Source organism: Taeniopygia guttata, chromosome 1 (assembly GCF_048771995.1).
Source record: "Taeniopygia guttata chromosome 1, bTaeGut7.mat, whole genome shotgun sequence".
In the NCBI taxonomy this organism is placed as follows: Eukaryota; Metazoa; Chordata; class Aves; order Passeriformes; family Estrildidae; genus Taeniopygia; species Taeniopygia guttata.
Window position 1 is genome coordinate 101,212,739 of NC_133024.1, and position 13,883 is coordinate 101,226,621.

Consider the following 13,883-nt stretch of genomic DNA (forward strand, 5'->3'; position numbering starts at 1 on the left):
TGAACTGTTAATTATTCCATGCAGTTCAGAGAACAGAGTTCACAAAATCATCTGGCAAAGTGTTTCTGAGAAAAGGCACATGTCACAGGGTTATGGACCATCTCTGCTAATGAATGGCTGAGTGGCTCCTGAGTTTCCCTTGAAGAGATCACATTATACATTCTTGGCTGAAATGGGAATCAGAAGATTTCTTCATCCAAGGAAGACAGCACAGCATGTTTTAGTTTTCTCATTTTAATATACATTTTTGTATCTTCACAGGCACGGGAGTGACAGAATGAAGAATCAAAGCAAGTAAAACTGCTTTTTAACATAAAGTACAAATTTCCTTAATTGGATGCTCTGTAGATACTTGGCTTTTGGAGGAAACATGTTTGACAATATGTGAGGTTTTTCCATGGTTTCATTAAATACATTGCTATTTTTTTTAATCAGCAGAGGCAAGTAGGCAGCATTAGACATCACTATCAGAATAGTCAGACTTCATTCAATTTTGCTGTGACTCAACTCACGGTTTGCATAATGGCAAGGTGTCACATAGTTGCAATAGTAGATTAATTGTGCCACACTCTACAAGCTTCAGCTTGGTCAGTTCTTGTCTTTCATTCTGGAGCTGCAATATATTGATTAAAAAGGCTACATAAAATCTCCAAAAAATCTAATTTTCGCCATAGGTTGAAATGCTTACACAAGTGAAAAGCATATTGATCCTGATGCCTGCCCCTTCTACTGTAACTGCTGCAGTTTAAGGGTTTGATGAACTGTGAAGTTTTTGCTTTGATTTCTTTAATAGTCTCTAGAAAAGGCAGAACAGTAGAACAATTTATTAGCTGTATCTGTGAGAGAAGAGGAAGCATGGACACTCGATCATCTTGGAAGATATTAAATGATGAGGAAAACAAGTATTTAAAGTTGGATTATAAACGTTTTATACTTAGGCCTATCATTTATTATTGCATTTGTAAGTCATCCGCCACCCAGGAGTTTATAATCTGATTTGCCTCTAGGCAGGTATTTTTCAGCCTGTTCTGTCTGTTCCTTGCTAGGAGAAACCCTTGTCATTTAATAGACATGGAAAGGGTGCCAAAATGTTATATATTCACTTATAGACAGGAAAAAAATTCATCATGAAAAATGAGGTCACTTTTCATGTGCTGCTAATGAATGATAGACAAATTTTAGGTACATCTGCATGTGTGTTGGTTTCGTTTTTTCCCTGTTACATGGAGTATTATCAGTATTATCAGGTGGAAAAACATTACCCTAGTGACACCAAGTTATATAATGGTTATAGAAATAGAAATTATTACAAACTAACAGATAAAATGGAGGGAAAGGGCAGATAAATTGCTTTGTTACTGCATTTCTATTTCATTTCTGGTTGCAAGCAAGTATTAGGTTGAGAAAGTTACTGGTTCATCACCAAAGTCCAACGTGGGATAGAAGAAATTGCCAAAATTAGGAGCCATGAAATACTCCAAAAGCTAATTTACAGTACTGTGTTTCAGAGTAAATGCATGCTGAATTTACATCTCAAAGCTTATATTTCACCTGACTTTTGTCTGGGATACAGGGAAAGAGCATTGCACTTGACTTTGTTCAGAAGTTCTGTTTTCCTACTATAAGAACTAGGAGTATAATTTATTTACTTTTAATAAATATAGAATTTCTAAGAAAATATCAAAACATGATGTATTGCCTATCAGTATTTTGCAGGATCTAAAACTTACTAAATCCATTTAAACTTAAAGAATAGCTGTAAAATTTTGTCTCTCTCATATACGAATGAAAAGGTCAAGAGGTTGAATCCAGCACAGTCCAAAAATCTAACCTCTTTTGATTTTAGATTTATGTAGAAAGGCCCACACTTACATGGATCTTTCTTCCTTCCTTCCTTCCTTCTTTCTCTCTCTCTCTTGCATTCTCTCTTTCTTTTCTGTCTTTCTCTCTTTCTTTTTTCCTTCCTTCCTGACCAATCTTCAACGTTAGAGCAGACTATATTGATAATTTTAACAAGGCTTATTTTCTCAGGTTACAAATTGGGGTTTTTTTATAGTAAATAATAAAGTTCACAGGACAGCTGTCCCTGAAACAGACTGAAAGAGGGCAGGTTTAGGTGGGATATAAGGAAGAAATTCTTTGCTGTGAGGGTGGTGAGGCACTGGAACATGTTGCCCAGAGAAGCTGTGGATGCCCCACTCCCAGAAGTGTTCAGGGCCAGGTTGGATGGGGCCTGAGCAAGCTGGTGTAAAGGGAAAGGTGTCCCTACACATGGCAGATGGATTGGAACTAGATGGTCTGTGAGGTCCCTTCCAACCTATATCATTCCATGATTCTATCAACTCCTTTTCTCTCCAGTGTGTCTCCATCCAAACCCACTTCAGGAAGAAATCAAATAAGTGGAAGGGATAGGGATAACAGAACAGGCTCTTAGTTGGCAAGCAAACAGGACTGCAGTGTTCTCAGTTTTCCCTTCTCCAAACTGCTCATCACCACTGGAAGTTGGTATCCTGTATGAATGATAAGATGTGCAGGGCTGGCAGGGCTCTGGCCAAAAGAATATCGCTGGTGCCGAGGGCTGTGGCTAATGTAGGTTGTGTCTGCACAGCTGCAAAAATGTGTGGCCTCTCTGGTCCTACACCTGCTGCTTCCACAGGCACTGACATCACAGGGTGGCTTGGCTGAGCAGCTGCCAGGGACTGTGCTGCTCCTGGACAAGCCCAGGGGGAGAGGGAAAGAGGTGGAGGAGGTGGGCTGTTCCTCCTCTTTATTTCTGTTCTTCTGGGCCTGTCCGAGAAAAACGGCTGCTAAGGAAGGTTGAGAAGCAACACGTTGCAAAGTAAAAGTATGAATACATTGCTTTTCAAAGTGTTAGCATTGTATGATTTACTGACCATCCATTCTGGAAATTTTAATATGTGTTTTCCACCAACCTTTATCATTTCTTAAGAACAAGAGAAGGATGAATGAAGAAGCTGGAAACACTACTTGAGTGTCTTTTTGAAGGATATAGTTTTCCTTGTAACTAGATTCTGTAATGAACTACCAAGCTAGTCATGAAAGTGCCATGTAAAAATCTTTCACATATATTAATTTAAATCAAATTAAAATTGCAAGGATGATTTTTGAATTCTGAGGGCCATATAGTACTGGGACCAAAATGACAATTTTTCTGCACTAGAGTGAGCATTCCCCAGAAACTAATTGAAAGTGAAAAGGCATTTTAGCAAAAGGAAGGAAAGAAGTACATATCTTAAAAGGTTTTCTCTTGCTTGTCTTTTTATGAACAGAGGAAGTAAAATGACTAAGAAACTCAGAATGTGTCAGTTATTATTAAGGTCAGAAAGCAAGGAAATATTTTATGAACAGAGTATTAAAAATAATATGTAAAAATAATAAAATTCTTTGTTGATACCATTTAGTGAATTGATGAATATTAGGAGTATCCTCTGAGTATATTAAAACCAATCCTTTTCTTGAAATTCACAACTCTAATTATTTCCAAAGTGTGAGGTCTCTTCAAAAGGGGCTTTAAACTGCATGGTAGGTTTTACTTTTTCTCATATTTTTAAGCAAGATGGCAAATTTCTTCCTTCCCATTCTGAACTAGGGGTTGTTTGTCCATTGAGGCCCCACTCTGCACAGTCCTGTAAGTCCTGTTTCTGTAAGAAGACAGTCACTGGCCACGAAACAAAATTCAGTGGGGTGACCCTGCCTCACTCATCTTTTCAGACAGCTTTAGGCTGTTGTACTGCAGAGGAGAAAAGTGGCCTATCTTCCTAATTAAAAATGCAATTCCTTTGTTTGTCAGGTTGAAGTGACAAATTTGGAGTATTGCAGCCCCCTTAATATTCAATATCAGTTTCTATTTTTTTAAGTATTCTCATTTCAAAGGATACACATTAAATGAAGGATGTGATACAGGGAATAAATGATTCATGTGAAATGATACAAGTCAGGGCTTTTCCACTGCAGTTTCATTTAATGAAATTCTTTTTAAAAATACTAGTAATAAATAGATTTGGGAATACTTGTGGGGAGGTACTTATTACTTGGTACTTGCAGGGATGGGGAATAAATGACAGAAGAACAAGAGAAAATTTGAATAAAAACATTTTGATTCTTAAAATCAAATTTCTTCTTGTTGTCTCAAGGTGGATGCATAGTCATTAAAAAAGCTTCATTTGCTGCAAATCAAAGCTACAAACACCTCAGCCCATATAAACATATGCACCTCTTAAGAGCACAGAAAAAAATCCCAGCTTCTCTGAAGTCCCTGGCATTAGTCTATCTTCCATCTCTGAAACTAGGAATTTGCTCGTGATATTATTCACGTATTACACTGAGGCCCCATTTTGATTATATGCACTAATTAGTTATCTTTACTGAATGTTTAATGGCAGGAAGAAGTAATTTGCCTTTGTTGTGTGTGTGTGCTTGAGTGGCATGCTTACCACCGGGGTTTCTGTGTGTGTGTATGATAAAATTGCTTGCACTGCTCTTTAGTTCTGGGGAAGGGAGGGCTACGAAGTGGGACTGGTGGAGAAAGGGGTTCATCCTGCTTTGAAGGGTAAAAAGTGAGGTAGAAAGAGAAAAACTAATCACTATTTTACTGCTACTGTAATGATGGAGTGCCTGAGTCCCACATGCTGCCTTGAAGAGTTCAGTGGAGGATACCTCAGTGAATTGCAGATGTTTCTAAAAGTGTATGGATCACTTATTTTACGTGGAAAGACTGAGCTGTACAACAGACAGGTGATGGGGATCTGGATACCTTATGTGCAATTTATGTGATTTGGCAAAAGCCTTGTGATAGAAGCAATCGCCATGAATGTAATTTTAGTCCTTCAGTCCCTTCTGCCTCAAGGGAAGTCTTTACCTTTTCTCGCTCACATCCATTATTCTGACTTTATTCCATTCCCATTAACCCTTTCCCTTGGAAAAAGTAGCGATTTTTTATATGAAGTGAACATTTTATCTATAACTTTTGTCCTAAAATAATCAATAATGGCTCTACATTGCTCTTCTCAGGGTTCTGCCTGCACGTGCCATTTGTTACTACCTTATGTGAATGAGGTACAGCAATGCCAAATTTGAATCTCCAAATCTATACTAACACAAGAGCTGCTGCATTGTTTCCCCTCTAATTCTGGTATTCTGTAAAAGGCTTTCCTAGAAGGCTTTCAAACACTTCATAAAATCCAGAGTTCTACTTCTCTAGCACCACAAACTCAGCTCCCTGTCTTCAAGACAATTCATGCACCTACAACTCCACTTTGCTCTTTTTCTGTGTCTCTGGTCACACACTAGCAGTTTGATCTGGCCAGGATATTCCAACATACAGTATAATGAAAAAATCTGATATAGTAGTGGCCATAACCCATTAACAGTTGTGAAGCTAAGAGTAGCCTCAAGCCTTCTGCATTATTTAATTCATCAGAAATTACTAATAGTCAGAATCTGGGAGGTGAGGAAGCAGAATAGTGAAATTATCTAAATACTCAGCTAACTGCATATTGTTCCTTCACTCAGTAGATTAGATAAAACTGAAAATTTTTTCTTTGGGAATGTTAGATTCCTGACAAAATTCACCCATGAGATACCAACTAGTGCATAGCTTATTTCTCAACAATTTGGCTAGTGTGTAGGCAATTTGTACACCTAGACACATTAAAAACAGCAATTCCTTTGTTTAGTTTCTGGGTTTACTGCAGTTGCTCTAGGTATTTTCCATTCTTGTAATGCTCGATGTAGCAGGATTACTTTTGAAACAGGAATAATACGCTGCTTATCTTTAAAGTTATTAGGCAACATTTCTCCTAAAACACAATATGTCTGCTTTCCTCAAATCAAGTAGTGAAAAAGAAATCTGCCTGGGGGCATGAGTCCTGAGCAGAGTCCAGTTTTGTAAGCCTCTGAAGCCCTTGGACTCACTCAACAGTGCTCCCTAAGGCAGGTTGTTTTCTTGTGTTAAAACAACACCACAGTGAAGATCCTTTGTTCTGTGATACAGCTTTGGTGTTTTTCAGATGGATTCAGTTGTCTGAACATAATGGCAAAGTTCTTTTTGATAGCTGAGAGCATGGAGTTCATGTTTGTCCAAGATTCAAAAAACATTTTTTCTGTATAAAAAACTCACATGTACAAGGTCTTGGAAACATCTTCGCAACCAACCTGGGTGCAGGGTCTGGCTGTCTATATAGAAAAGCACATCTAAGGACTCTCAAGGTTTTGTACAAAAATACAAGTTCTTAAAGCTTTAGCATAAGGTTTTCCTACTGTCTGAGATTATTATCTGTAATGAGGAAGAAATGTATGAGAATGGGAAATAGAGAGTGATTCTTGCAATCAGTGTCTTCAGGACTTTAATACTACAGAATGTTTTCAAGCCAGTGTTTTTAATATTCAGTGATGGATATTCTCCGTTTTGACCCCTCCATGATCCTTTGGGAGTCCCAGAATGGGACAGGTGGGAAGGGAACACAGTGAACGATCTGGTCCAATCTCCCTGCTTGAGCAGGGTCATCCCATAGCTCATGGCTATGGATTATGTCCAGACAGTTCTGGAATATCTCCAGTGAGGGACACTCCACACCCTCTCTGGGTAATCTGTGCCAGTGCTTGGTTGCTGCACAGGGAAGTTCTTTCCCATGGTCAGGTGGAATTTCCTGTGCATCAGTTTCTGCCTCTTGTCCTGTTGCTCGGCAACACTGAGAAGAGCCTGGATCCATCCTCTTGACACCCCCTCTTCAGATACTTGTATCTTGAAAGTGATGAGGCTCCCTCTCAGTTGTCTCTTTTCAAGGCTGTGCAGACCAAGCTCCCTCAGCCTTTCATTGTAAGAGAGATGCTCCAGTCCTCTGATCATCCTCGTTGCCCTGCACTGGACCTGCTACACATCTCTCTTGTCCTGAGGAGCCCAGAACTGGACACAGCACTCCAGATTCCTCTCCCTGGGGCTGGGTGGAGGGGCAGGATCCCCTCCCTGACCTGCTGGCAGGGCTCTCCCTGATGCACCCCAGGATCCCGTTGGACCTCCTGGCCCCAGGGCACTGCTGGCCCATGGGCAGCTCATTGCCCACCAGGACCCCCAGGCCCTTCTCTGCAGAGCTGCTTTCCAGCAGGTCACCCCAGCCTGTGCTGGTGCCTGGGCTTGTCCTTCCCCAGTGCAGGGCCCTGCAGTTGCCTTTTCTGAATTTCAGGCCATTCCTCTGCCCATCTCTCCAGCCTGTCTCCCTTCTGAAGGGCTGCCCAGCTCTCGGGGGTATCGGCCACTCCTCCCAGCTCTGAGTCTTCAGTGAACTCGCTGAGGAGGCCTCTGCCCCAAGTCACTGATGAATAAGTTAAATAATACTGGGCCCGGTATTGAACCCTGGTGGATACCAGTGACAGGTCTCTACTGTGCCACTGTTTACAACCCTCTGGGATCTGTCATTCAGCCAGTTCTCAATCAGCCTCACTGTCCACTCATCCAGTCCACACTCCCTGAGTTTGCCTATGTGGATATTTTGAGAGACAGAATGAGTTTTTGAAGTTTAATTATGAAGTCTGGGGAGTGTGTGCATGAGAAAACCATTTTGATCTGTTTTGAATCTGTGGCCTGATGATTTCAATGCTTGTTATGTGAGAAATACTTAATAATAGTTTACTTTTCAGCATTTCATTCACAGAGGTATGCATACAGTTATTACAGCCTCTTCCTCCATATAAATCTTCTCTCTTTCAAATGCAAGGGTCTTTTGTTTCATAGTTTTGTTTGTCTGTTTGTTTGCCTGTCATCACCTCTGACTGCTTGAGGAAAAATTTTCATTGTAGCAAAGCCACAGAATGACATCCTGCTCAGGAAGGAGTGTTATCCAGCCCTTGTAAAATGTGAACACCACTTCTTCTATACCCAGTTATAGATAGCAGGATGTAAACTACACACATCTTTGATGATGTTGGTCCCACTAAAGGTGCACAGGGACATAATTTCTAGCTTTCTCCTTCTGTTCCTTTCCCCCTAACATTCTATTTTGATTTTGATCCCTGCTGCCTATCAAACTGATGTTTTCATCAAGCTGACTGTGATGATTCCCTCTTTTCCCTCTGGACTTGTTAGCAATCATTTAGAGATCATATTTTTCTCAGGTACATCACATTCATCAACAAAGGATTTTACTAAACATTTTATTGTTCACCAATGCAGTCTTGCTTTAATTCTTACCAACCAGCCCAAGTTTTTATTATCCTTCCTATTTTTAAAACACTAGTGAACATTTTTCTATTCACCAGCTGCCTGTGCTTTCAGATGTCTCAGGATGAGATGCAGAGCACTGATCCTACTGCATATCAGCATAGCATTGCACCTGTGACTTTGCCCACTGTAAGGCTGACCATTAGCCCTATTCTTCTTTCTCTAAACTCTAATCAGCTATTTATAAATGTCAAGTTAGCTTCCTAAGAACCTTTGTTGAGGTACCTTGCCCAAAGCTCTTTAAAAATACAAGGATGTATTTAACAATATTGTACCTCTTCAACAGTCACTGATTCCTCCAAAGAGATTTGACAAGTTTGTGCAGCATGAGTTCCCTTCTCAAAGCCTCACAGGCTTGTCTGCCATAGAGAACAAATTTTCCATGCTTTCTCTAACCTTTTCCTTTATTACCTACTGATTTTCCCAGGACAGCTGTTAGATACACTGTACAATACAAACAACAAATACAGCATGAGTAGTATTTTTCAGCCATGGATTTTAAAACATTTCTGAAGTTGTGCAGAAAGTAATTGGCAGAGGTGGAAGTAAGAGAAATGAAAGTAAAAAGAACCAAATATACCCACAAGCAGGGAGTGTCAAATCCCAGGTTTCTTCAGGAAAGTTTTTTAAGGAGCAGATTTAGACCCCACAGAATGCAGAAGAAGGATTCCTCAGAATTCAGTGGACTTTGGGTCAGATTTTAAATCCTGAAACCTTCAGTATCCTGTCAGCTCCCTCATCATACCAAAATGTACTAGAAAAATCTACCAGAAGACTGGAGAATACTTCAAAGGAAATATGCACAGAACCCCATAGGAAAACACGTGTTATAAATGTGAACTCAATTCGATTTACTCCTCTCTTTGATAGTAGAAATATCCTGTAGCTGAAAACAGCTGTAAGCATACTCAAATATGGAAAAACACCATTAGTGGTCTCCTTATCCTTGGGCTGCTAGTATAAAAAGAATCAAGTATTTTTGCTAGTCATGCAAGTAGGAATTCACTAGATTTGTGCATGAAATGGAGGGGAAAAAAGCCATTTTGTTGGTTTGCTTTTCTTTCTCTTTAAGAAAAAAGGATTTAGATTTATCAGGTCCAATTTAGAAGGTCAAGTATCCACTGGATTGGAAGGAAAAGCTGTAATGCTGAGATAAATATCAGAGGTCAGTTTCCTCTACCTTGGGACTTTATTAAAGGACTTAAGGTGGTAAGATCTTCTGGTTCATTTGCATTGTTTGGACATGTTCTCATGCTTTTAATAAAGGCTGTGTTATGTCTCACTAGCTGTGCACAGGAAGGTTTAAGGCACGCAGGAGGTTACACACCATGTGAAGCATGATAGAAGAGACTCTTGCTTGTGTTTGAACAAATGGAAAAACTTACCAGAAAATCAGCAAAACAATGCATGTCATGAATAGATATCCATCTTTCACATTTTTACAAATAAATGTTACAAAAATTTATTTGTAAATAAATAGAATCTTGTGTCAAACAGTAAACACTCTACTGCTTTTGAATGAAGTTAGCACTTCATTCAAAAGAATGAAGCATTTCTCTTCACAAGAAGAGAAAATATATCTCTTTGGAATAGCCATTCTGTAAGAAGATGTGTAAAGCATGTGTGCATTTAGCATGATGAGGATGGGAGGGAATGTGCACGCTGTTTGTGGATCCATGAGGGAGAAGGGTGAATAAATTCTTTGTGGGAATTAAAATTATACAAATTTTACATTTTATATGTTCAGAGATAACCATTATTGCAAAATCTAATGGCCATTGGAAGTCTATGACCTGTGATAATATGTCAAGTCTGTATGGAGTCTCATGTTTATCTATAGAAAACTGTTATATGATAATAGTAATTTTGAAAATAATTACATTTAGAAGTATTTCTCAAAGATAACTGTACTGTCCAGTTATTCAAAACTATCAAATAACTTCTAGTTGCTGCTAGAATACATGGTAGCATTAGTGAATGACCACTGTAACTCTTCATTTCCTCAAAAAACATAATGTATGAGCTTTATGGATGTTATTGACTATTTCAGAAGGCAAAATATCAATTGTATCAGAAAGAAAGATATTCCATTTAAAATTTTCATGACTTGCCCAAGATCTTTCTTCATTTCTTTAAATAAAAAAGAATTATTAAGATTTCACAGCAGAGTTATGCAAGAAAAAACATGTTGGAAATAGCTGACATTGTTGGGAGGGGTGATGTGTGGTGTACACTGCTATCAGTTGATCAAAGCCTCTGCAACATTTCTGAGATACCAGAGGTCTTCTTGAAGAATAAATGCGTGCAATGCAAGTAAATTGTTGAGACTTTCAATGAAGATCTTTCAAAATCTCCATACAAAAGGCAGAAGAATGAGGGATAAGGCAGAATAATCTTGCTGATCAAAATGGATAAACAGAATAATTTTGCTGATCAGTGAGATCCTTGTCCTTGTGAATAGCCAAATGCTGTTGGGATACAAAGCAAGAACAATGACAATAAACATGAAATAAAACAATATGAGCCACTTGAGATGGAAAAGGAGATGAGGACTGTCTGAACAGCAGCCCACCTTTATATACACAGGTCTCAGAAGATCTTCAGACAAATTATGGGAATTTTGTAACTGGATTGGTGAGACTCTGCCATGCTGCATCACAGGGCTCCTGTACACAGAAGGCACAAAGGAATTTTCTGTTTCTGAAACAGGCCTGGCCAGAGGGACAGACACATGTACATATATGTCTATATATACATATATAACCATATGCATGAGTAGGTATAATACCTGTGTATATATATATCCTGCCACAGCCTGGCAACCTGAGTACAATGAGAGAAACCAAAAGACTGTTTTCAGAATTGCTTGCTTCTTGGAAATTGGAACATGTGAAATTAGTTTGTTGTCATTACCAAGGTTTTTGATCCATCCTAAAAACCTAAACTAAATTGTTTTGAATGATGGTTTTTGCATAGACTTTGCCAAGAACATGTATTTTGTGACTCGATATTTTGCTACTGTCCGGTGGCATCCTGAATTGTTCATCTTCACAGAGTGCTTGTCCCAAGATCATTATCTTGTGGAGAACTTGAGTATCTCCTCATTATAAAATCTTCCTTTCCTCCTTTCCTTGAGGATATATGAGGCCTTTTGGGTTTCTACCAACAGCTCATTGGTACCACAGGACACTAATAATCTAATTTAAATACTTTGGAGTGGAGAATTCTTCATTTGGTAGAGCTTTTAGCCTCAATTTTCAAAGCTGATGGTGGGACTTTTTTCCAAAGGAAGCAAACTAATTGGAATAATATGTCTTTTTCCTGCTCAAACTGGAAACAATCAAGAACTTTAAAAATATTTTAAGAAAGTATTATTTTGAAATGTAATCAGCTCAGTTGTCAAGATTTGCAACATTTGACAAAGCAGAAGTCTTCATTCACCCTCAGTTTTATCATATGAAGTGTTTGCGCATGAGAAATTCTCTAGTCTAACCCTCCAGTGGCCACAGAGGTATGAAATGCCTTATTCACTCAGTGTCTTCAAAGTATTTGTACTTCAGAGATGACAAGAAAATCCTCCATGTAAGTAATTTGTGGGAGGATAATTAAAACAACAGGTCTTTCCTTCTGTGAAAATACTGTCAGGTATCAATTTTTTAAACAAAATTTATGTGTAAGTAGTCACAGCACTGAATGAAGTGAAAATGCAAATCAGATGGGATGGGGATGATTCTCTGAACTTAGCATCTAGCTCTGAAAACCCTTTCAGAATTTCTAAATAAGAAATAGAGCATTCAGTGGGGAGTGCAGCCATTTTAAAAGTAGGACTTAATGCATAACTTTGAAGCAATGATTTTCCTTTAACTGCATCTTAAATATTCAAAGGCATTTTCTCTGCAGAGCAGCTTTTAAGATGGTTGGTATGCCAGACACATTTCATGTTGTCCTTATCTTTATTTACAAATCAGCTTGGTGTTCTGAAGTATCAAACTAAAATCTTTTGAGCTGAGCAATGTCACAAAAAGAGCTGTTTGTACATACAAATAGCATCAATTGTACTAAGCACAACAGGAAACATAGCTCAGTAGTAAATGTATTCAACTATGAAGTGCAAATTTTTGGCTCAGGGGCTCTACATCTAGGAATGTTTTGTCCAGAAGAGCTGAGTCTACTTAATACTGACTAAAATAATAAATCTTGTAAAGAAAAATCAATTTGATAATATCCTTATGCTTGAAAGGAAAGAAAAAGATACAAACATTTTCAATATAATTAGATCTTTGTCAGCTCTATTGTCATTAATGAATAAGCTATACATTGACATGGTAACGAGTCATATAATGACTTCTGGAGCAAGCAACATCTTGAAACTCCAATGAGCCAAACAGGCTCATTTAGGGTTTTTTGGTTAAAATCGGTTAAAATCTTATGAAAAAAAATTGAGCATGTAATGATAAATACTGTAAGTAGGAGATTGGGGAGCTTAAACTCAAATATTAGCTAAAAAATCCTCACCATTTAAATGTAAATTTACAATAATTAATTTTCAAATTGCACTTTATGTTTTATAGGCATTAAAAAGCATTTCCAAGAACTCTTTTGATTATCATACCATCAACAGAGAATAGCACAACTATCAGTGTCTGACACAGAATAGCTTGATTTCTAGATTTTGTGTTCCACAGTGACTAAAGCACATGGATTTTGACCCACAGCTTGGTGTGAGGTGAAAAATTTCTATTGATTTTTATGGATTTTGTAATTGCCTCGCAGTAACTCTTGTCCTTCCTTTTGTTAAAACTGAATCAAAATTATGCTTTTGATTGCCAATCAGTAGCACTGGATGTATCACATATTTCTATGTGTGAGGAATACTGGATCACATATTTGGGAGTTCAGACCCACATCAGCTTTCTAGAGAGAAAGAAAGAAGAGAAGAATAAAAAGCAAGGCAAGACAAAGTAGGTTGGCTGAATGTACAATTAATGCTTGCTTTGGGATAGTGATTATAGATACTAGGTGTGCAGATTGGCTATATAAACTGTCATCATTATAAGCATAGAGGACCATAAAATATATTACACATTGGTTCTCTGTATCTGGTATTCTCCAAGACAGCTTGCATGTTCAAAGTCTTTTGCTTGTCTTGTGGCTTCAGTGAGAATGGTCTAAATGCATGGATACATATTTGAACTTTACCTACTTTCACCTGTATGTACCTTTACTGCTTATCTGGATGGAACTGGTGAGCTGGATCTGGAGAGTGCACTTTAGACCCCACAGCATTTGAACTCCCCAGGAACCAAGCCTGCCAGGTAGTTTTGGGCATTTAAAGGAAGAAAAATGTACAGAGAGAGTAGAGTTACCCAGGTATTACTGCAAATGATGCTATGAATCATTAAATCAAAAGGGTATATGAAAATCTTTGATGATAGCAATGAATCCACCAAAAAAGACATTACATTACTTTAGCCTTGGATTGTCCTTCAGTGATTTCTCATCAAGCCCTGGTGCTTCTGCCATTTTCTCCAATTGTCAAGATCAGATTAAAAAAAAGATATTATTGTACCCTGGAAAGCACCGTTCATAGCTATTGTATAAGGAGCAAATTATTGCCCAATTTAAGCAAGCATCAGCAGCTGGAAAT